A 21,695-nucleotide genomic window follows, 5' to 3' on the forward strand; every position below is an offset into this window, starting at 1 on the left:
TATGAGTTATTAAAGAGAATCATGGAATCACAGAATGCTTTGGGTTGGAAGGGACATTAACAAATCATCTAGTCCAACCCTCCCGCAAAAGCAAGGACATCTTTAACTAGATCAAGTTGCTCAGAGCCCCATCAAACCTGACCTTGAATGTTTCCAGGGATGGGGCTTCCACTACCTGCCTGACAACCCATTCCAGCGTTTCATCACCCTCATTGTAAAAAATTTCTTCCATATATCCAGTCTAAATTTACCCTCTTTTAGTTTAAAAGCATTAGTCCTTGCCCTGTCACAGTAGATCTTACTAAAATCTGTCCCCATCTTTCCTATAGGCCCCCTTCAATTACTGGGAGGCTGCGATAAGGTCTCCCCACAGCCTTCTTTTCTCCAGGCTGAACAACCCCAACTATCTCAGCCTGTCAAGTGAAACTGGTATTTTCCATATAAATCTCAACAATATTTTCTAAAAGATCATGCCAAGCTGAGTTTGTGCTTTAGTGAAGTTAATGGAGCTCCCTGGCTATTCCTGAGAATATGTCCTGGATGGGTCGAAGTACATAAGTGAGAAAAAAAAAATGTTCACACCGTGAACTAGTCTTGCAAAAGACAGTTTTAATTTTTAAGTCTGACCTCCAAAACTCTGTTTTTGCATTTCTTATCATACGATTTCCTACTGGTAGGCAGAATTAAGTATGCATCTTGTCTCCAGGATGCTTCTATTTTAATTAGTTTCATACCAATGAACTAGGGTAGTGTGAAAATAAGTAAAAGTATAAAGATGGTTGCAAGCCTTAAAAAGATCAGCCTCCAGTGGGGCAAAACTGTTTGTTGCAGGTTGCACCTTGTACATGGACCAATTTCTGTACAGTTTGTACCATGTAATATATGAAAACAGTGGCTCAGATATTAAGCTCAAGATCTATCTATTTTAAGTACCCTATATTAGGTACAACATGGTTCAGCAAATGCTTGAAAAAAGGTGAACAAAATCTCTGCTTTCACCTGCATGCAGCCTTCTCAGAGTAACTTACTTTTTTCCGAGTCATCTCCCATATGGATTAATACTAGAGTTGTCCAGATTCTTTGTAAATTACTCCAAACATTGTATTTACTTAAACAGGCAAACACATAAAAAAGTAAATAGCAGCTTCAGCGTAATTTACAAGCATGGCCAGGCCTGGCCCAGGGTATCATGAAGCCAAACTACTCTAATTCCTATCGCAATGCTTTTTCAACATTTCTACCTTTCTGAAAGCAGTTAAGATATGGTCCTGTGACTGCTCCCAGTGTTGTGTAGTTGTTTTTGCCTGTATATTCAACCAAGCTCTCACGCACTAGCTCTGAAACAAATCAAGTGAGAGAGTGGGGAAAAGAAAGAGACGGTTCTTGCTACCTTGCTATTGCTATCCTTGTAAATAACCCAAAAGATACCTTAATTCTACATGGCTACTTCTCTTCTTAAATTTAAGTATTTGCTTATGTAATTTCTGTATTTAGTTGGAAGCCTGCTGAGTTTCCTGTGACCAGGCCAAACACCCCTTACCATTATAATTCAGGGGGTTCTTTTTATACATGTTCCAGTGAAAGTCTCACAACCACAACAGTCACAATTGCACAAAACATTTCAGTCATTGAGCCATAACATGAACAGAGGCCAGCTGATCTCTTGGCTTCTTTTCCAAAGGCTGCATTGCTCTTATTCAAATGACCTCTCTCCACAGGTTATCTGGTGTTGATTTATAATTTACCCCACTAAACAAAAGTCCTCTGAATATTTCCCATTCAGATAATTATTCCATTCAGGTCCTCTAAAATATTCTCTGCTGATTTGAAATAGGAGAGGCTGGGGTGCCTAGAGCATAGTCTTTAAGCTCTTTTCATGCAGCTGAGAGAAATGACTCATGCTGCCAACGTGGAGTTACTCATTAGGTCTGTTGTGCTAGTTGATGCTCTGGGGAAGCTGACGGTGGCCAAATATTTCCTTTTTATCAGTGCAGTTGTTTCTCTCTCATCTTGATACAGAGCAGCTCTGGTTGTCACTGTTATGTGCTGCAATCTTATCAGATCTACCTTCTCTTCCCTTCCTCCTTTGCTCATGAAAAGTTACTCTTCTGATTTTCTCAAAGTATTTTATCAGCTCTGTTTCACAACCCCATCACTTTAATTGCCAAATGCATACAAAACATTTTGGTCTCAAAGGAGATAAAAAATATTCAGAGGTGAAATGAATAACACCCACACGTTTTAAAAGTTCTTCCTGTACAGAAAGTCTTCATTTTATCCTTTGATATGGCTTTGAAAATTAATTCCAGTCCTGATCTCTCAAACCACTTGCAGGCTAAGATCCACAAAACCTCAAAATAACTGGCAAACTTTACCATGTCATTCACCCTTGCTTGTTTTCATCTCAAAGCACATAAGAAAAAAACTTCCCAGTGAGGAAATTAAGGGCTGACTTTGTGATGGGCATCGTATGCACCAAATTAATCTGCTCTCACTGGAGGTCCAAAACAAGTATGGTCTGGCACTAGGGGCTTGACTTGCTGCTCCACATGGAGAGACCATCGCATCTCAGACACTCTGTTACAAACACTATGCTGTTCTTATGCTACTTCTCTCAGAAAGACAAGTATGTGTATTTAGTTCATCAAACTATAAAACATGATTAAGTCAAATGAGTCCTCTTGTGAATAAGTGCTCATGAGTTAATATCTAATGAGTAATAACTGATCATCAATGCAGCTGTTTTTTCTGAGTAAGGTGGGGAACCATTTTTAAAAACAAAGTAACACTGTTCTGAAAGAAAGGGTACAAAGATCTCAGTAGCAGCATGTCCCTTTTAGACAGTGAGTTTATATAGTACGTTTATCTGCGGATAAGGAGAGAATTGACAAAGTGATAAAGTAGTACCTAATTACTTCTGAAAGTTGCCTGGTATTAAGACTTCGGTACAACATTTAGTCAAGATCATTTGTTTCAAACTGAAGGGGTTTTATCATGAGGAAGGATTGAATGCTCCATTTCGCAAAAGTACATCTGTGCCTTTGTACAGAAATTAAAAATATCTGATATTATGACAGGTAATATGCTCTACAACAAGCCTTATGAAAGTCAAGCAGCAACCTGGTTGATTCTTTTCTTCTGGAGAAAAATGATACATAAACCATTTTGTTTTAAATTTTCAGTCCTTGTCTTTTCACCAGGATACATCTGGTATAAGTATACAGGAGTTCTTTCATGTTCTTCCTTATTTCTTTTAAATGATCTCAGTGTTCCACAATACATGATCTAGAAAAGGCTCCAGCATTCATGCAACCAGACCATGTTTCCTCCCTCTATGTCTCAGTCATTAAACACTGCTTGTAATTCATAAGGAAAAGTCTGTCTATGAAAGGAAATGTGCGCACTGCTTATATGCCTGTTTTTCTTCTCCAACCTGCCCCTATTCCTGTATCATGAAGAATGTGAGTGACTATTTTTAATATAACTATGTGGCTTCATATTCATTGTCAGATACAGAACACAACTCTTGTGATACGAAACAGGGAGATATATAGACATCAGCATTATGAGTTGCTCGATTATCATTCTTCAGCAAACACTTTTTAAGGTCTTTGGGCTAAAAGTCCGTTGGAGACTTGGAAACTTCCCATGTCAGCAAAGCTGTAGTTGTGATTTTTTGTGATTGTGCTTCTGGACTCTGTGGTATGGGCACTGGTTCATAGTAAAGACAGGAGCACTATTGCATATAGATTGTCTTAAAACTTTCAGTCATCGGTGACATGAGCTTGAACTGTGCCAGTAGAACAGAGGAGCTGGAAGACTTTAAAGTCTTGTTAATCAAAAGTATGGCATTTCTTTTCTCTCAGTGGACATCCCTTAATGACAAAATACTTGAGCCTACATACCATATATTCATTGAAAGATAGTTACTCTAATAAGATTACCGGCTTTCTTTTAGCAACTCATTATAACAAACAATCACTTTCACAGAATTACAGAAAAGAGGTCTGTAATGGACTTTGAGGATATAGCTTCAGTGCTAAGTAACAGAGAGCCAGGGAATAAGCTTGAACACTGGAGCTCTGATTGTCCACATTATTTTATTGTTCAATGTCTGTAGCAAGTTTTCTTCAAGACAAATCTGCTATAGAACAGGGAGGACACGAGCCAGTCCATGTGACTAGAGTCTCAGGACTAGGAATCAGTCCTTAGGCCAATTACACACAGCCTGAAAGGTTATAGAGCCATCTTTTCTTCTCAGAATAGAAAATACCATCATGCAGTAATTTGTTCTGTTTCTATATGAACCAAATCTAATCAATGAGCTTCATGGGCTGAGTACACCAGCTCTGTGGTCTACCCAAAAACTTTCAGTATTTTGCTCTGTTCCCACTGACATCAAGAATTCCTTATTGGCATGAACTAGCATAAATAAATTGCTGCCACCCTTCCCAAGTCTCAAGATAAAATATTACAATAAATCCACAGCGAAATATTAATTTGCACCCATTACAAGGTTCCAGCTTGCAGACAGTTTTTATCTGCTGAGAATAACAGATGCCCTTTCTCAAGCATTAGGATAGAAAAACAGTACTTCCCTATCAAAACAGCCTTAACTGTAAGGGCTGTAATGCCAGCTCCCTGCATAGACAACAACCCATATATCTGCACTAGAACAATAAGCAAAATCATTCAACAAAGTCATTCCAAAATTCTTCCTGGGCTGTGATCCCTGGAAACCCTTTGGGACTGCAGGAGGTAATCGTTAGCAGGAGTCCCTGCAATTTGCTTGTAGCCTATGAAGTGCAGCAGAGTAAGTTTGCCTTATATGGTCCAAAGCATCAGTGACACTAGTTTCTCAGTTAGACCACAGTAACACTCAACATCTTCAGTCAGGCTTTATGAAATTAAAAGAGGGCAGAACTTGGCTGAAGGAGAAGCTGCAATTACAATCAGTACTATTAATATTGCTATCCTCATTCAAGACATCCAGACACTAAGGGACAAAGCAATTACAATTAATTGCTAGAGTACTGTAAATGCCTTCATATAACAACTCTCAAAAGCAAATATTTGGAACCCTGCAAGGTTGTACTTTTTAAGTTTCCTACTTTTTGACTGCTATGCAGGCAGAAGAAAACTGGAGAAGTCCAAAGCCTGATAGTCACTCTTTTTATTTTCCTGAAAGTGCTGAGGGCGTGGGGGGGCACAGTTTACAATACTTTGTGGGTTCTGAGCCTGACTTTTAGAACTGTCAGTCAAATTTGTGCTTTATCAGGATTCTCAAACCTTGGACAACCACTTTGTTATAAACGATAGTGTGCATATGGACACAGATTTTTCACTTCAGACTTGCTGGCTTTTTTCTTTCCTATTTTATTTTCTTTTTCTTAATGCAAATAACTTATGGCAGTAAAACAACAGGATAAAGCACATGGAACAGGATAAATGTTGGACTAAAATGAATACGCGTAGTGAAATGAAGGGAAGTTTCACTTCTGCCTTCACAGAAGACAGGATCATAGAATCATAGCATCGCTAGGTTAGGAAAGAACTTTGAGATCATCAAGCCCAACTGCACCTATCCACTACTAAATCATATCCCTAAGCGCTTCATCTACCCATCTTTTAAATACTTTCAGTGATGATGACTCAGCCACCTCCCTGGACAGCCTGTTGCAGTGCCAAATCACCCTTGAGGTGAAGAAATTTTTCCTAATGTCCAAACTGAACCTCCCCTGGCTTAGTTTGCGGCCATTTCCCATCATCCTATCACCTATCACTTGGGCAAAGAGACCAATATCCATTTCTCTACAACGTCCTTTCAGGTAGTACGAGACAGTGATAAGGTTTCCCCTCAGCCTCCTCTTCTCAAGGGTAAACAACCCCAGTTCCCTCAGCTGCTCCCCGTAAGACTTGTTCTCCAGGCCCTTTGCCAGTTTTGTTGCCCTTCTCTGGACATGCTCCAGGACCTCAATGTCTTCCTTGTAATGAGGGTCCCAAAACTGAACACAGTATTCGAGGTGCAGCCTCACCAGTGCTGGGTACAGGGACAGAATCTCTTCCCTCATCCTGCTGGCCACACTGTTTCTGATACAAGCCAAGACTTCTTGGCCTCCTGGGCACACAGCTGGCTCATATTCAGTCAGCTGTCAATCCCAGCTCCCAGGTCCTTCTCTGCCAGGCAGCTTTCTAGCCACTCCTCCCCAAGTCTGTAAAGCTGCATGGAGTTATTGTGTCCCAAGCGCAGAAGTCTGCACTTGGCCTTGTTCATCCTCATCCTGTTGGCCTCAGCCAATAAATTCAGCCTGTTCAGATCCCTTTTTAGAGCCTCCCTACCCTCAAGCAGATTGACACTTCCTCCCAGCTTAATGTCATCTGTGAATTTGCTAAGGGTGCATTCAATTCCTTCATCAAGGTCATTGATAAAGATATTGAATATAACTGGACCCAGCACCGAGCCCTGGAAGTTCCCTGAGCAAGCAAGATCCCTACAAAGGAATAGTACCTACAGATACAGGCTCAAGTCCCTTATGTTTCCCAAGCCCATGAGGCAATGGAAGGAAAAGCAGGTGTTGGCAGCATAAAACCAAGGAGCAGAGAGACACTTAGTTCCCTGTGCCCAACACTGTCTTAGTATCAGTTCCCAGACTTCAGCAAATATCTTCACCAAGTTAGTAGTCTGAGCACCAGAACTTACCTTTGTTTTATGTCTGTAAACTGTGAGACAGTGTTCAACAGCTGCATCCTCCTCTATGTTTATTCACAGAAGTCTCGTGGATGTCCCAGAACACTTCTCAAATGGTTGTGCAATGCTCAAAGACCTTGTTGTTACAAAAGAGACTCTTTCAGTTCCTCTCAGCAGGCTGCTATGCTGTGGTCTTCAAATCAAGAACAGACTCGTCTTGGGTTCCTCTTATTCTTTTTAATGTGCCTTTTCCCTAGAGATGCCTCCCCTCTCCAAGTTTAAATTTCCTTTCCTCTTTTGCTTTTTTTGTTAATGTTATGCATTAGATATTTGGCACAGATGTGATCTATATTTCCTCCCTCCTAACTTCAGCCTGTCTTTTGTTCCTAAATGAAAGCAGACTTCAGAGCACCAGTCCTATGTGGCAAATCTCTTTGTGCTACACCTGCTTTCACCTCATCCAGAACACAAGAAACCATGAACAAAATATCACCAAAAATGTTAGTGTGCAATTTGGAGTACCATTAATAAATTACCTGATAAAGTATGGCACTGCTTTGCCTTTGTTGAACTGGGGAGCCCAGAACTGGACTCCAAATGGAGCCTCACCAGGGGGAGGATAACTTCCCTCAACCTGCTGGACATATTCTTCTTAATGTACCTGAGGTTACCACTGGCCTTCTTGGCCACAAGAGTACATTACTGGCTCATGGTTAACTTGTCCACTAGGATTCCCAGGTCCTTCTCCGCAGTGCTGCTTTCCAGCAGGTCAACCTCCAACTGGCATGTGTGAGTGGGTTGATTCATCCCTAGGTGAAAACCCTACACTTGCCTTTGCTGAACTAGGTTCCTCTCTGACCAACTCACTAGCCTGTCTAGGCCCTGCTGAATGGCAGCACTGCCTTCTGGTGTATCAGCCACCCCTACCAGTCTTGTGTCATCAGCAAACTTGCTCAGAGGACACTCCATCGCCTCATCCAGGTCATTGATCAATATGCTGAACAAGACTGGACCCAATACTGACCCCTGGAGAACACTGCTAGCTCCAGGCTTCCAACTAGTCTGGGAAGTGCAGATGTGAGAAAATTAACTTAGCCAAAGCGACGTTGAAGGCTGATTGTATTTTGCCTTAACAGTGAGACAAACGCAGTGGTTTCATTACAGCTGCATAGATATTGGTTTGGCATATGCCCTGAGCCTTATTGAGGAGGTAGAACACATAAAGGTCCCCTGGTGGCAGAATCCCAGCTTCTGGAGCTTAATATTGCAGCAGACTGATTTCACTCAAAATATGGGGCCCCAGTGAGGGCATATGTCCGCTCGTGCTGCTGGAGCCAGGCCTTGGGGGCACAGCTTAGTCACAGCTCAACAGGAAACTAGGGTCAGAGGTTAACAAGTCTGCAGCACTGCTGCACAGGAATGTGGTAAATGATCTGCAGCTGCAAACTGAAAACTGATGAAAAATGGTAAAATACTAACTTTTCAAGGAAGAAACACTTCAAGGTGGATTTTTCAAGAGGAAAAAAAAATCAGATTTTTGGTTTCCTACTTCTCATTTACATAGGAGCAGATGAGCATCACAGCTGGCTATACAGTTTTTGATGATGTTTGTGAGGTAATAAAGATTCATTGGGTTTGTTTGATCTTTCCTGTTAGTGTCTTGACTTTTGTACCATAGATATCCAAATCTTGCAAGTTTGGAGCCAAATATTATCTATATGAAATTTTTGTCTTGGTACAATGTCCTCCCTTGGAACATCATTCACATGTAGTTGTTCTGTTGCCAAATTCTTCAAAACCATAAGTAACATCCCTTTCACTGACTCTCAGCCAAATCAAGTAACTGAATTCTTGCCATGTTTCTTGGATTCAGGTTATAAACTGCCATACAATACTACTGATTACATTTACTTCAGTTCTCCCACTTCTGCTTGCCCTCCCATATGGGCTAAACTTCCCCATCTTCTCTGTTTGCCTTCCTTTTCTCCTCTGGGTAAATAACAGCATGTCTCATCAAAAAACAAAACCACCTGCTGTTAAGCACTGTTTGTCACACCTCCTCCCCCAGACTCAATGTCCCAAAGTCCACGTGCTCTGTGTAAGAGTTGTAAGGTAAAATCCGGTGTCTAATTTGAACAGCTAAGCAAGCATCTAGGCTGGCTTTTTTCCACTGGGAAGGATGAAGATTCATTATGGATGAAGTGACTGGCATAAAAACAAATCCTTATTCTCCCGTAAAAGATGAAAATTGACCAACTCCAATGGTACGGGAAGTGAAAGGAAATGGAGAATAAATCAAAGGCCACTGTAGTATATGACAAATTTTCCAGCAACTAAAAAATATTCAATCTAGTCTTAAGAGTACAGAACAAGCTCTATCCTAAGAAAAGTAAAAGTCAGGCTGTTTTCATGAGACATGATGAGATGCAGAAATTCTCCAGAGATAAAAAAGAAATAAACAGTCTGAAATTTTTCTTGGATGGGCACTAGAGCCAGTGACAGTCCAGCAGGACAGGGTTAGTTCAGGACAGAATCTCACCAGTAAGCAGTATGGGTCTTGCATGGTCACTATGTCAAAACTGACTTCAAAATATTGTGATTTCCAGCAGTGTGTTCTACGAAAAGTCTGTTTCTAGGGCCTTGTAGGAAGCTATCAGTGACAGGAACATCTACAAAAAGATCCAGTTGAGGAGAAACCTCTTCCTGCTAACTGTTTAAGGGACAAGCAAGTACCAAAGCTGCAGATAAAGAGGTAACGAGGTAAAAAGGTAAAAGCTACTGGAGCATTGTAGCAAAAATCTCTACTGTAGGAAGGAATGTACAGGTCCAGCTGGGCATTTTCACTCTGTACATATGCCTGAAAAAGCAACCAATGCTAGTATCATCACAGCTCCTTTTGGTTTTAACTAGTAAGAAATAAAGCAGTATATTTTTTTCTCCAGAAATACTGCTACTATAGATTTGCAAACCAATATAGGAACTATACTGTTGATAAAAGCAAAAAATAGACACTTGTCAAATACTGGATGCAGAAGAAGGAAAATACATTTTTAGGAATGTCTTAAATTAGAAGGTAGAATGTTGGATTCAATATGTTAAGACATAGACTGAATATTCTAGGATTGTAAACGCTTCTGTGCTTCAAGCTCCTAAAGATCTGTGCATGCTTTATATGCAGAACACATCACTGAGATTCGGCCTATGAGCCCTCATTATTGGAGCAGAGATAATATATAGGACTGTTAGGCTATGATGAGATGATATTTCAATCATACTTTGCAGTGGTGTAAATGATTCTAAGAGGACTAAAGTGGTGGCGAGTGTGGCTGAGGTAAGATAAGCCTGAACAGATATATATCTATATATGAAAAAGCCACCAGTACTGGGAATTCATTCTAAGCTTCATATTAGTGAGCTGAATAAGTTAACATCCAAGCTCTAACCTTCATAAGCTTGCATAGATGTAACACACCCTATAAATACACAAATTTTGATGGCGTCCATGGCTTTCTAGATAACTTGAAATGTACCTTGAAAGATTCAGCTTCAAACATACTAAATCCAAACTCTTTTAAAATTCTGTTTGATTTAAGGATACCCACAAACTGTTAGGGAGCTGTTAGACCTGCATTAGCCTGATGACTTTCATGCTTCAAAAATGTAACTATTTTATGAGAAACATAGGATAAGTTTGCTCACATCTAGAAAAAAACATGTGGATGAAAGAGCAAGTGTTACCACATAACCTATCACAAATCATTCCTCCAATGACTATTAGTTTATTTATTCCTGTTTGCCAGTCATTTGGGAACACTCCCTGCCTCTTCGTGATGCTAGGGGTTCACCACATTATTTAGATGGACACATCCTGCACTGCAGACAATCTGGCAGGAAAGCACTTCAGTATTATTCACTGTGTACTGTTAGTGGTAAGCAACATGTCATTTTGGGTGTATGGTTTTGTTTGTACAATCTGGTTGTGCAACTACAATGATGAAGTAATGAATGATCAACATACTCCCTAGATGAAGTTTCAGATGACTGAATATTCATAGTAACTACCATAAGACTTTCATGATTTACTTATGTTTTCCATGAATATGGTTATAGTCATCCAAACAATAAATGTAATAACCAGAAGAACAAACTTGTTCTGCAGATTCCTAGAAACAGATTCAGGTCAAGAGTTCCCTGAGCTATAAGCCCTTTCAATACACTGAAGTGAATTTCAGCATTTTCAAGCATGACATGCATTCCTCCCTTTATGTTTTCCTCCACTGGGAAAAAAAAAAAAAAAAGTTGATTAAAGGTATTTTTTGCTTTCATGTAGTCCACCCAGGAAAGAAGGTCTATGAACAATGAATTGGAGAATAGAAGATCCTTGGTTTTAAAGCCGGCTCCAAAACCAACAGTTTCTGTGACTGTTGGTCAATTATGTGTCGTGACTCAGTTTCTCTGAGTGCGTACTGAGTGTCTGTTTGCTTCAAGGAAATAATGAGAAAAAAATAACTTCTCTGATAAAGCTGGCCTTTTGCTTGTGAAATATCTTTCATCTGCTTGCAGTTTACTCATGCTATTAAACTTATGTCTCACTTTTTCTGGATTTTTATTTTCTTTTTTTTATAACTGTGGAAGGAACACAACACTGCCTTTAAAAGGCTTTGTGGTCAAAGGTGTTGTATAACCATCAGTTATTTATTATGAAATGAATGGATTCTTGTTTGAGTGAATTCCAGCATGAATATCATATGACAGGACTGAGAGGAAGCTTGTTTATTTTATAGACCAAAGTAGTATTTGTCTTAATAAAATGATAACATTGTTCATTTATCTTTGGAGAACCGATCTGATATGCCCCTTGGTTAAGCTTTAGGGCCAAATTTTTCAACCCTGATTCACCTTGCCAGCTGTTTATTCCTGTGAACAGTCCTACATAAAGTTCAGATAGTACTGCATGTGAAAGAAAAGAAGGAACAGTTTATGTCTTAGTCTCTATTCTGGGCAGCCCTGAGACTAGTAATGTCATTCACTGGGAATACAGCTGAAATAATCTAGACAGTAATATTCTGACATTGGAAATATGGCAACATTAGCCAAAAGAAAAAATGATTAGATTTAATTTAACTAATATATGAGAAAAACTAAAGACAATGGGGATTCTTCCTGTTGAAAATAAAACATTTTCAAGGTGATCCTAGCAGAAAGTTTACATAGTAGTAGCTTGAAGCAAAGGATAGGTAAATTATTAAAATAATCTTCTACGTATTTAGAAAAATAGAGTAAATAAGAAAGTAATAACATTAGAGTTGGTCTACAGTGAGAGTGATCCACAGCACCTTCATTGCTCAAGTATCTTTCCTCTGTAGGACAAGAACAGACCAGAAATAAACACACTAATATGTGTATTGTAAAAAGCACATTTATTTAACGACAATATTTTCTGTTCTGCTAATATTGCATGTGCAAGAACATCTTTGTGGAATACCATACCCATAGTGCTTAAATGAATAAGTTTCATTCAGCAAATATTGAACTTGATATGGGTCCAAGGGCCACAAAAAATGCCGCAACAGTTAAGAAATGACATCTCGCATGAAGTCATGGCATACACATCCTATAGATGTGGCATACATGATATGCAAAACATGTTTTCACCTTCCTCCTAAAGACCATGTCCAGGCCAGTGCTTGGGCCAAGACATGAGACTAGCTATAGCAGGAAGGTGTAGCTCATGTAGCAGATCCATATAAGATCTAGATCCAAAGTGTTTTTTCTGCACATACCTGCAAACAAACTCATCACCCTTAGCAATGTTTGTTACTGATTTTGCAATAATAACCACAGTTGCTAGGTGCTCCAATCCTTAAACCATCAAATTCAAATAAGATAGACAAGATATATATCAAACCAGAAAGCCAAGCAATCAGGAAGAAAGCTTGCATGATCTTCATTAGGGAGATGTTTATTTCTGGATTTTAGCGTTTAATACATGAAAGCCTCAACTCTTTTTGTCTCCTACACACACAAGCAACACATAGCTCCGGTTTCATGTTATGAAAACACTTCCCTGAAAGCCTGCAGGCCAGACCCTATGCTGTTTTGGGTGGTTTTTTTTCAACTGCAAAAGCTCTCAAACAAAGCAATTATTTTGCTTTGCAATTATATTTCTTTGAAATAATTTTGGAAGTATTTGCCCCCATAGGAGGTTCACCAGAGCAACCTTATTTTATTTAACATAATGGATGTAGACAAAATTTCTCTGTCCCCTATTTTGACACAGAGCACATACCAAACAGTGATTATCATATTAATAAACATTAAATCTGCTCAATTTATAACATTATTGAAACTTGTTCTTTGTGGAGTACCTGCATGCTACTACAATCCCCTGCATGTAATACTTAGCCCACAGAGGCAAGATTTACTCCAAGTATTTACAGCACTTCAACCCAACATGAAGCTTATGAGTGCTGGTTCTAGAGGTCCCAGCTTCAGTTCTCCACATTTTGGCAAACAGGAGACTTCTGTGTTGTAAATTCACCCGGAAAGTTATGAACATGTAGTGACATGGTCATGATTGCAACCATAATTCTAAGCCTGGATGCTGTTAGGGAGCTTCTCTTCCTTCACTGCTGCATTTTTAATGCCTGAGCTAACTAAGATTATTCAAATTGCTTTAACTGTGTAAAATATTTATGTTGCTACGGAAGTCTTAAGGTCATAAAGAAATTGCTACTAACAGAAGCAATGTATTGCCAGAGTTGGTGTTTGTGATTCTTAACTTTTTTCCCGCTGCATGACTCACCTCACTCAGTTATTTAGAAGTGCATGTTTTCTAAAAGGACTGACTTCCTTATTGAAAGGACTGTTTACTTAAGTATAATCACAATAAAACAGATCAAAGGTATTGAATCGAGATAATGAAACAAAAAGGAAAGGATTAAAACTGATTCCTATGTTACTATTTTTAGGCAGTCTGTGTTGCACTACATGATCTGGCAGTGAAAGCTGGGGGAAGGACAGCAAATGCAAGAATGTTCCATTCAAAAGGCATTCGAGACCTGACCTGGAAAGTTGATTTCTAAAATAGCTGAGGACAGAAACAAGTGGAAGCATCTGTGCAGAAGCTGCTGTTTACTCTACAGCTCTGGTTTGGAGGGGAAAGAAGGGGCAGTGTATTTCCTGGTGCAGACCTGTATTGCCTAGAGCTCTGCAGCTTTTGACCTGAATCAAACCTAAATCCCAGACCCTAAAAGACAAGCAGAAACCTGGAGATGAATAGGCACCAGATCTAGATCTCTTATTTGCATTTTTTACAGGTTTCTGTTCTCAGGGAAGAACAGGAGAATGAGAGTAGCTCTAGAGCTGACTAACACTGCAGGTTAAATTATCATAACCAATATTTCTGATGCATTTCAGGCTACTGAATCTCAGTTCCTTACATCAGCTCTCTTCCTCCAGCCTCCCAGCTCAACAAGGGGGAAGGGTACTCTCAGCTCTTCCCTGAACCCCAACAGCAGTTGCCACAGTGCCAAGCAAGCAGGAGGAGGAAATACATCTTGCAATCAGAGGAGATGTGGTTCAGCAGTCCTAAAAGCTGTGTGTGAGCAAGAAGGAGCTGCTGTGCGGAAAAGCCTGAGCAGTGAACCACTGGGAAGCAAGAGCTGCTGGCAGGTCAGACACTGCCCCAACAGGAGGTTTTGCAAGAGCAATCAACCATCAAGTTGAAGCTGTGCCTGCATGTTTGCAAGGAGGAAAGGTTCATGTGTTGGGGTACCCTTTTACAAGGGTATCTTCATACGCTTATAGGAGATACTGCATCTGGATAAGACATTGCTTTTTATGCTAGTATTTCCACAGATCATTTAGAGTAGTTTTGTATTCATGACCTAGACAGCATTTTGAAATCCTATGCAGGCATCTGGACTTTTGCCTCAAGGAAAGTGAAGTGTGCACCTCATAGGACAATCAGCTGCAGTAGGAAGGGTTGCAATAGGGTGAGATTTCTAGATCTAGAGCTAACCGACAAGCAGAGAACAGCCAGAAGTAATGAGGTTTTCTGCAAGTTCTAAGCTGTGCACAACTCTTGAATTGTTGCACCACGTCCCCTGTAGTGGGGCTATAGTGTATGACTGACAGTGACACGGTACTGGTGGTGTTGGCACCACAATTCCCTGTCTGTAGGAGAAATTAGCCAGAGCTACTGAGACTAGCATGTTCAATACAATGCATCTGCAAAAGCACGTTGGTAAGACACTGTCACCTTCCATTTGTGGCTCCCTGTCCTTTGGGTGTCTAGAATACACAGCATGTGGCTTGCAGCCCCATGTTCTGCAAGAGCAGTCCCGCCTGATTACAAGAAGCAAATGTTAGATGTAGTGTACCGGGAAATGCCAATCTGCATTACCAATGAGACACTCAAAATCCACACCACATGTCAACAGCTGTGTGTTCAGAGGAGTTATGAGGAGCCATGACCATGGCTGTGGTCACAGCAAATCATGTGGTGAGCATCTGTGCTTTTTGTGACCGAGTTCTCTGTCACACTTGTGACCAGGATCATGCAGAAAAGGGTGTCCTAGCACATGAGTACCCTACCTCTGGAGCACAGGCCCTAGCTCATTGACAGAAAGCAGCATTGCTTGTAGCCAGGGTTTATAAGGGCAGAATTGACACTAAAGGAGAGGGACTCCTTTACCATGAATGCTCGTCCTGATTTGCCTGGGGCACATTCCCAGCAGCACTAGAGATTTTCTGCAAGTATCTGTGAGTCTGTGATGAAGTTGGTATCCATCTGAACATCACTGGTGCATGACAACACTGCTCATGATCTCAGCAGTGATCTCCTGTGAGGCTTGTCCACATATGTTGGAGTGTCCCTAGGCTCAATATGTACAGCTGCATGTGAGGTATTGCTGATCCTGCTACAAATCTCTTCAAAGGAAATTTATTCAGGGAAGATTGAGAATTTACACAATAGGATACATAATCTAACTACCTGCTTTCCTTGTTACTCATACATCTTTTTCACCTCACCTTAAGCCTCTGTTCATCTCAACTGAAGCAGCCTATGTTCATCTTGAACACCTTTTGAAGAAGCAGAAAACTCTCTTTGTGCTAGCTGGATTTTTCTGTAAATGTAACTTTTGATATTAGCTTTAAGATTTTTCTCTAAATTTGTTTGCCACCATCTCCGTGCTGTCTTTTCTGCAATTTATGTTACATGTTCTACCTTGTCCTATAACTTAATTTTTTGTGTGACATATTCAAAAACCACAGCTGTGATACATCTAAATCTCTCTAGGCTCAAAGCCCGAAGAATAACAATGTCTTTTAGTTAAAAATCATCTGGCTTACCCAGCAGATGTATTTTAGTAGTCTCTTTTTCAAAATTCATGTTTTCTGTTTGTTTTTTCAAGTGATATCTTGAAATAAAATGACAACATAGCTCATTAGTATAAATCAATTTCTAGTCATAGAGCTTGAAATCAAACACAAAGTCCTAAAAGATTTTGGAACACTGAAAATGTTCAAAACATTTGAGTAGATTTCCAACATCACTTGTTATCAATGAAGATTTATTTTTACTGGAGAAACAGTGTGACTTCTGATGATTGTGGCATAGTAAACTTTTCTGATTACACAAAGTAGCAAAACTATTTTTCAAGCAGAGGTAGAAGAGTGCAAAATATGGTGCCATTTTGTTCATTCTTTCTAAAAATCAAAATAAAATTGTGAAAATTTTGATCCTACAAGACGTAACTTCCACATGAAGAGTTAAACTAGTCACAGCACAGGCACTGTACCTCAGTGCAGATAATATTTCATCATTTGAAACCTGTTTCCTATGAAAGTTTCCAAGACTCCAAAATGTGGTACGTCACCTGAAACCATCAATGTTGCCAACATTTTAGGTAGTCTGATATGAGGAATTTGCCATGCTGTGAATGCTTTATAAATGTTGGCCTGCTAGGTTCTGCCTAGTTTTATTTAATAATGGAATCCAGCATGGAAATATTTCAGTTATTAGAAAATATCCCTGTATTCTAAAACTCTACAGTATAAGAGAGAGTTCACAGTATTTTTTTCCCGGTGGCACTGTTCTTTTTAATGAATGTGTATGTGATGCAACCCATCAGATTAGTGAACTCCACCCTGGTTTGAAATGTTTGCACTGCTGGAACTGAAAGGATTGTATACCCACAGGTGACCTCAGAGGGGTGAGTACCACAACAATCCAGGCCTGGAAATAAAACACATTAACCAGGACTGAATGTGGCTTCCTCCCTTACCTAGTAGAATATACAATATTTATGATTAAGCTTTATAAATGAAAATCAGAGCAGTTTCTGTGCTCATTCGAGCTGCACAGTCTCATTCTGGGTGATTCATTCATTGAGTCAGGCAGCCATGCATGCAGTCATTCATAAGTAATGCCACGCTTCCCCTCTGCATGCAACAATGATTTACCTCCCTGCTGCCTTTCAGTGTTTGTTCAGCAAACACGCTAAGCTGGAGAGTTCCTGTTTCAAGATCTGATCTTATTTTTAAAGAAACAGAGTTATCTAAATGCATGGTGTACAGAGTATCGAGCACGAATGTTGGTAACAAATGGCTGCAACCCACAGTATCCCTCTCAAAATATTGTCTTTATTTGTCACCTGTGAAAAGAGGCTTGTACTTACTTACACACAATATTTCAGCTCCTTTTGCAGTCATGCCTTGCCACAACTAGGCCTAGAAAACAAACCCATTTTAACATTCACCAGGACTCCTAGAAGAGGACTGATAGCTCGCCATAGGCTCATGCAATAAAACCGGCAGCACCAGGATTTGATTTTCTGTTATCAGTAATTTTTTGCTAATTTCAACAACTAACGGGAAATAAAAACACGCAGAAATTTACAGACCAAGAAAGATCTTTTGACCTGTGCATTTTTAAGGAGCTATTAAGTATGAATATCTGGCCAGAGCTGCAGATTGAGCAATAACATATGCCTGATTTTTGTAAAAGCAAGCACAGAGGATTTGCCTCATAGACCTTTACACAAATAAAAGTGAGGCAGTTCATCTAAGCTCATCATTTCAGCACCCTCCCCACTAAGAAAGACAGAGGGTGAGTAAGTTTACATTATTTACATTTACACATCATATGACACTACCTATATGATCACTGATTCTCCTGGTACCACCTAATTTCTGCTTATAGTCAATTAGAATTGACTATATTGCAAATTACAAGGTCAATTCAAGTAAATATCAAACTACACAACTCATGGCAACTGTCACAACGAACAAAATCCAGAGTACTGACACAATTTGTGTGAAGCAAAAGGATCATGTAGCATGTGTGCCTCCTCCCTGTTTTGGGAGGGAAAGAGATTTGCTTTCCCCAATTCTAAATCGACTTCTGAGTTGAACATGTTCCTGTTGGGAAAGCTGGCCTTAAACAGTATTCTATTTCATGTAACTCCACAGGAAAAAAAGGAGCTGAAAGTTAAAATTGGTTTTGGGTGTGGCATGTTCATGCATCCCAGACATCTGGGGTGTCACAATTAGAAACCCTTTGTGGACATATCTTCATTAATCACAAAAAAGTCAACTAATCTTTTTCTGGTTTGGTGGGTTTTTTCAATATTTCAACACTCTACACCGTATCCTTAGATATAAATCATTAAATTCTGTCTCAGTCTTGAGGAATTTCATGCCTTGAAACTCTTGAAGTTGGCAGACGATTTTATTTTTCTGTTTTCCTTTTTTAATTTTGATTCTTATAAAAACAGAACATTGGCTAATCTTCCATTATTGTTCTGTTTTATAGCTCACCAAAGAACTCCCTTGTGAAAAGGTACACATTCTTGTTAAAGAATAATGTTTTGAAACACTGCTGTATTTTGAAATGCTTAGTAACAGCAGGGCTTTAAAAGTACATGTTTAATTTATTTACCTTTCTTTTTCTTTAATCAAAATTTCAAGGAAATTTAAATTACATTCTTTGAATTTATGTTTCTTCTCTTTTTGACACATATAGTACCAGAAAAGCAATAATATTTTTCCACATTTTTCTGCTGTCTTTTAAGTTCTGAAGAACTCTAAGACTTTACTATATACAGGATACTGTATGACCACTGTTCCAGGTAGCAGTCTATTGCTGATCTTAACCATTTATAAGAAAGAAAAATGCATCTGCAGACATTACAAGCATTGACATGTTAAGGATTTACTAAAGTATCTGGCTGAAAATAGTTTTTAAGAGAAAAGTGGGTTTTCCACTGAGTGATTAAGTCTATAGAGTGGCTGGCTAATGCAGAAAATGTTGGTTGATCGTCAAAAGCATCAAACAGCATAAACTCTGAAATACTTTGGCTGTGAAACCTTGTTTCTCTGTATTTAGAGTTTTGTATCAAATTTCTTTCAACTAGTTAAATTAAATAGGCATGCCAGAGCTGTAAATGGTTCATTTTTATCTTAAAGGATTTCACTCTGGCTTTGTGTACCTAAGACAGGAGAGAAGCAGCTATGAGTATAGGGTACCCCACCCTCTGAAAGATCACATCTCAAAACGATACACAACTAAACAAATCAAAGGACAGAGCAAAACCAGAAGGCTTTGGATGGTTTAGGAGAAAGATAAGCCTTGTCCTATCATGAATATGGGATTCTGTTAGACTCATTTGGACTCAAGACCTATGATCCCACATACATTCTATAAACTTCTCCAGACTCTAACTGCTCATATGGATGAACATTAAAATCCATTACACTTGACCATAACTGATTGTCCAGGACACAGGGCAAAACCTTAATGCTCAGCTCATATTTAATTCAGTAACACTACTGTGTTATACAAAGTGATAAATGCTACATTAAATGCAGTAGCTTCTTTTCTGTCTAACACTTTGCACGCAGCCTGGCCATTTTGCTACATAACTAGGTTCAGATCTACAGTCAGAGCATGGAATGCAACTTCTTCCCGATTAAATAATATTTGTAAAATAAATATTAACCTCATAGAGTCTTGGTGTTCTCATTTTACACACCTACCCGATCAAAGAGGCTAATGGTCTCAATATGCTTGAGGCAGAATGGTGGAAACAGCAAAGGAAGCCTAATCAACCCCTGGTATCTTTCCCGATGTTACTTAACATTAACACAACTATTATTGTCAGTACAAAGCAGCAATAATCTGCTCTGCGATTCAGTGTGGAACCTTAAGTGATGCTGGATCACCCTGGTATACTAACAACTGAAAAAGATTTAGGTCCTCCTAAAAAAAAATCAGAGTTATAAATGACAAACGTTTGGAAATTTCACAATTATCTGCATTTTTCAGATGAGGAAATGAGGTAGATGAACCTAAAGTGTGCATCAGCTCTAGGAACTGAACCCAGAGGCTGTGATTTTCACTAAATAACTGAACACGTCTATAAGGTAACAGTCTTTAGCAGGATTATGCTAGTGAAGATCACTGACTATTAAAAACATTCTAACTTATTAGTTTAAATGCAATGTGTGTTCCTTTATTAATTTGCTGCATGCTATCTAAATCTCAGGTTACAAATCTTGTGGAGCTGATGTTGGTTTAGGATTATTTCTCTGGAGAGAACAAGGGGCTTCATATCCTTTTTGGAAGCCTGACCACAAAAAAGAGAATGAATAAACATCAATATGAGTCTGCAGAATGAGCAAGTTATGCCAGCCGCCTCTAGAAACACAAACAGCTCCATCATCAATGTGTTGTTCATCAAGGTATTTCGAAGCAACAACTTCTTTAAGAACTAAGATATTATGGTTTGGATGGTGTGTCTGCTCTACTTTTCTCTTTCACTTTGAAAGCATTCAGGCACCTTGAAACCACACATAGGAGCTGCAGTGACACTCACTGGAGAAGACTGAGCTGATTACTTTCTGCTTCATAGGCTGCTGAGACTCCAGGCAGTGGGTTCTTCATGGTACTTATTACCCTAGCATTTTAGCCCATTAAGCATTGCATATCTGCTGAGCTATCTAACTTCTATGCAGAAAGCCAAAAACCTGAGCCATCATCCAGCAGTCTGCAGATGCCCCAGATATTACAAAAGCACAGTCACTCTGCTGTTTAGAGTACTTTGTTCCTGTCTCTGTGAATTATGGGGTGTCACATCATGGCATCTGTTGCTAAAGTAAGAGGTAACCCAACATGACATGGCATAATGGGATACAGCCTGTGGGTGCAGAGAGAGGGGTAGGAAGGGAAATACAGCTAGATCCACATCTGATAAAATATCAATGACTAAAATTTTAGCCAACCAGTTACTTGTGTTTTACCAGATTATTCAAAGGAAGAATCAAATTTTTCTTGCACCGTGACCTAAAAGTAAATTTGATTACATAGCTGTAAGGAATAAGATGCAAAATCTTTATTTATATTTCAAATAGCTCATAATTTCTGCTGATCTAAAAGGTGTCTGACTCTGTCAGCTTTAGCAGCCTCTGTTAAACTGAAATGCTCTGCAGAATCCCATCAGTTTTGCAGCTCCTTGGCAGCAAAAGTCTCCCAGGGCCTATCAGTTTTGCCTTGAGTTTGGAGCTTCTCTTGCCTTCAGACATAATTTTGGCATTTGTGGGTCTCATTCAATGGCAGATCAGAATCAAATGGCAAAGTGCTGAAATCTTTAGTGGAATGGCTTTAGCTTTCTCTACACAGCTTTACTCAAATGTTATAGGAAGAACCAAATTCTCTGCAGAACTTTTGTTGCAATGACACATAAAATCAATTCCTTGGGAGACACTTAGGGTTTAGTAACATGCCAGGCTCCTGTCCCTCTTTTTGTCTCTTCACCTACACATAAGTGCCCTCAGCAGTAGGCAGCAAGAAGGAGTCTCTCAAGAGAGACATACATTAGCCTGCAGCCTTACTGTTCCTGAGGGAGAAATACTTTCCCTGCCCTAGAATAATTGTTTTTAATTGCACAGCATCCACTGCCTAAATAAAAATAAGATTCCCCTTGGTAGACTCAAACAAGCC

General features: G+C 39.4%; 1 long non-coding RNA gene across 1 annotated transcript in view; it reads right to left on the reverse strand.

Annotated features, from left to right (window-relative positions):
- The window catches only part of LOC138716653 (uncharacterized), a 52,611-nt gene extending 45,761 nt beyond the window's left edge, over positions 1 to 6,850 (reverse strand). The window contains exon 1 of the long non-coding RNA XR_011336698.1: positions 6,701 to 6,850. This is a non-coding gene — a long non-coding RNA (uncharacterized lncRNA). The remainder of the gene's footprint in view (positions 1 to 6,700) is intronic.
- Between the last annotated feature and the right edge of the window lie 14,845 nt (positions 6,851 to 21,695).

The sequence above is a fragment of the Phaenicophaeus curvirostris genome, chromosome 1 (genome assembly GCF_032191515.1).
Source record: "Phaenicophaeus curvirostris isolate KB17595 chromosome 1, BPBGC_Pcur_1.0, whole genome shotgun sequence".
In the NCBI taxonomy this organism is placed as follows: Eukaryota; Metazoa; Chordata; class Aves; order Cuculiformes; family Cuculidae; genus Phaenicophaeus; species Phaenicophaeus curvirostris.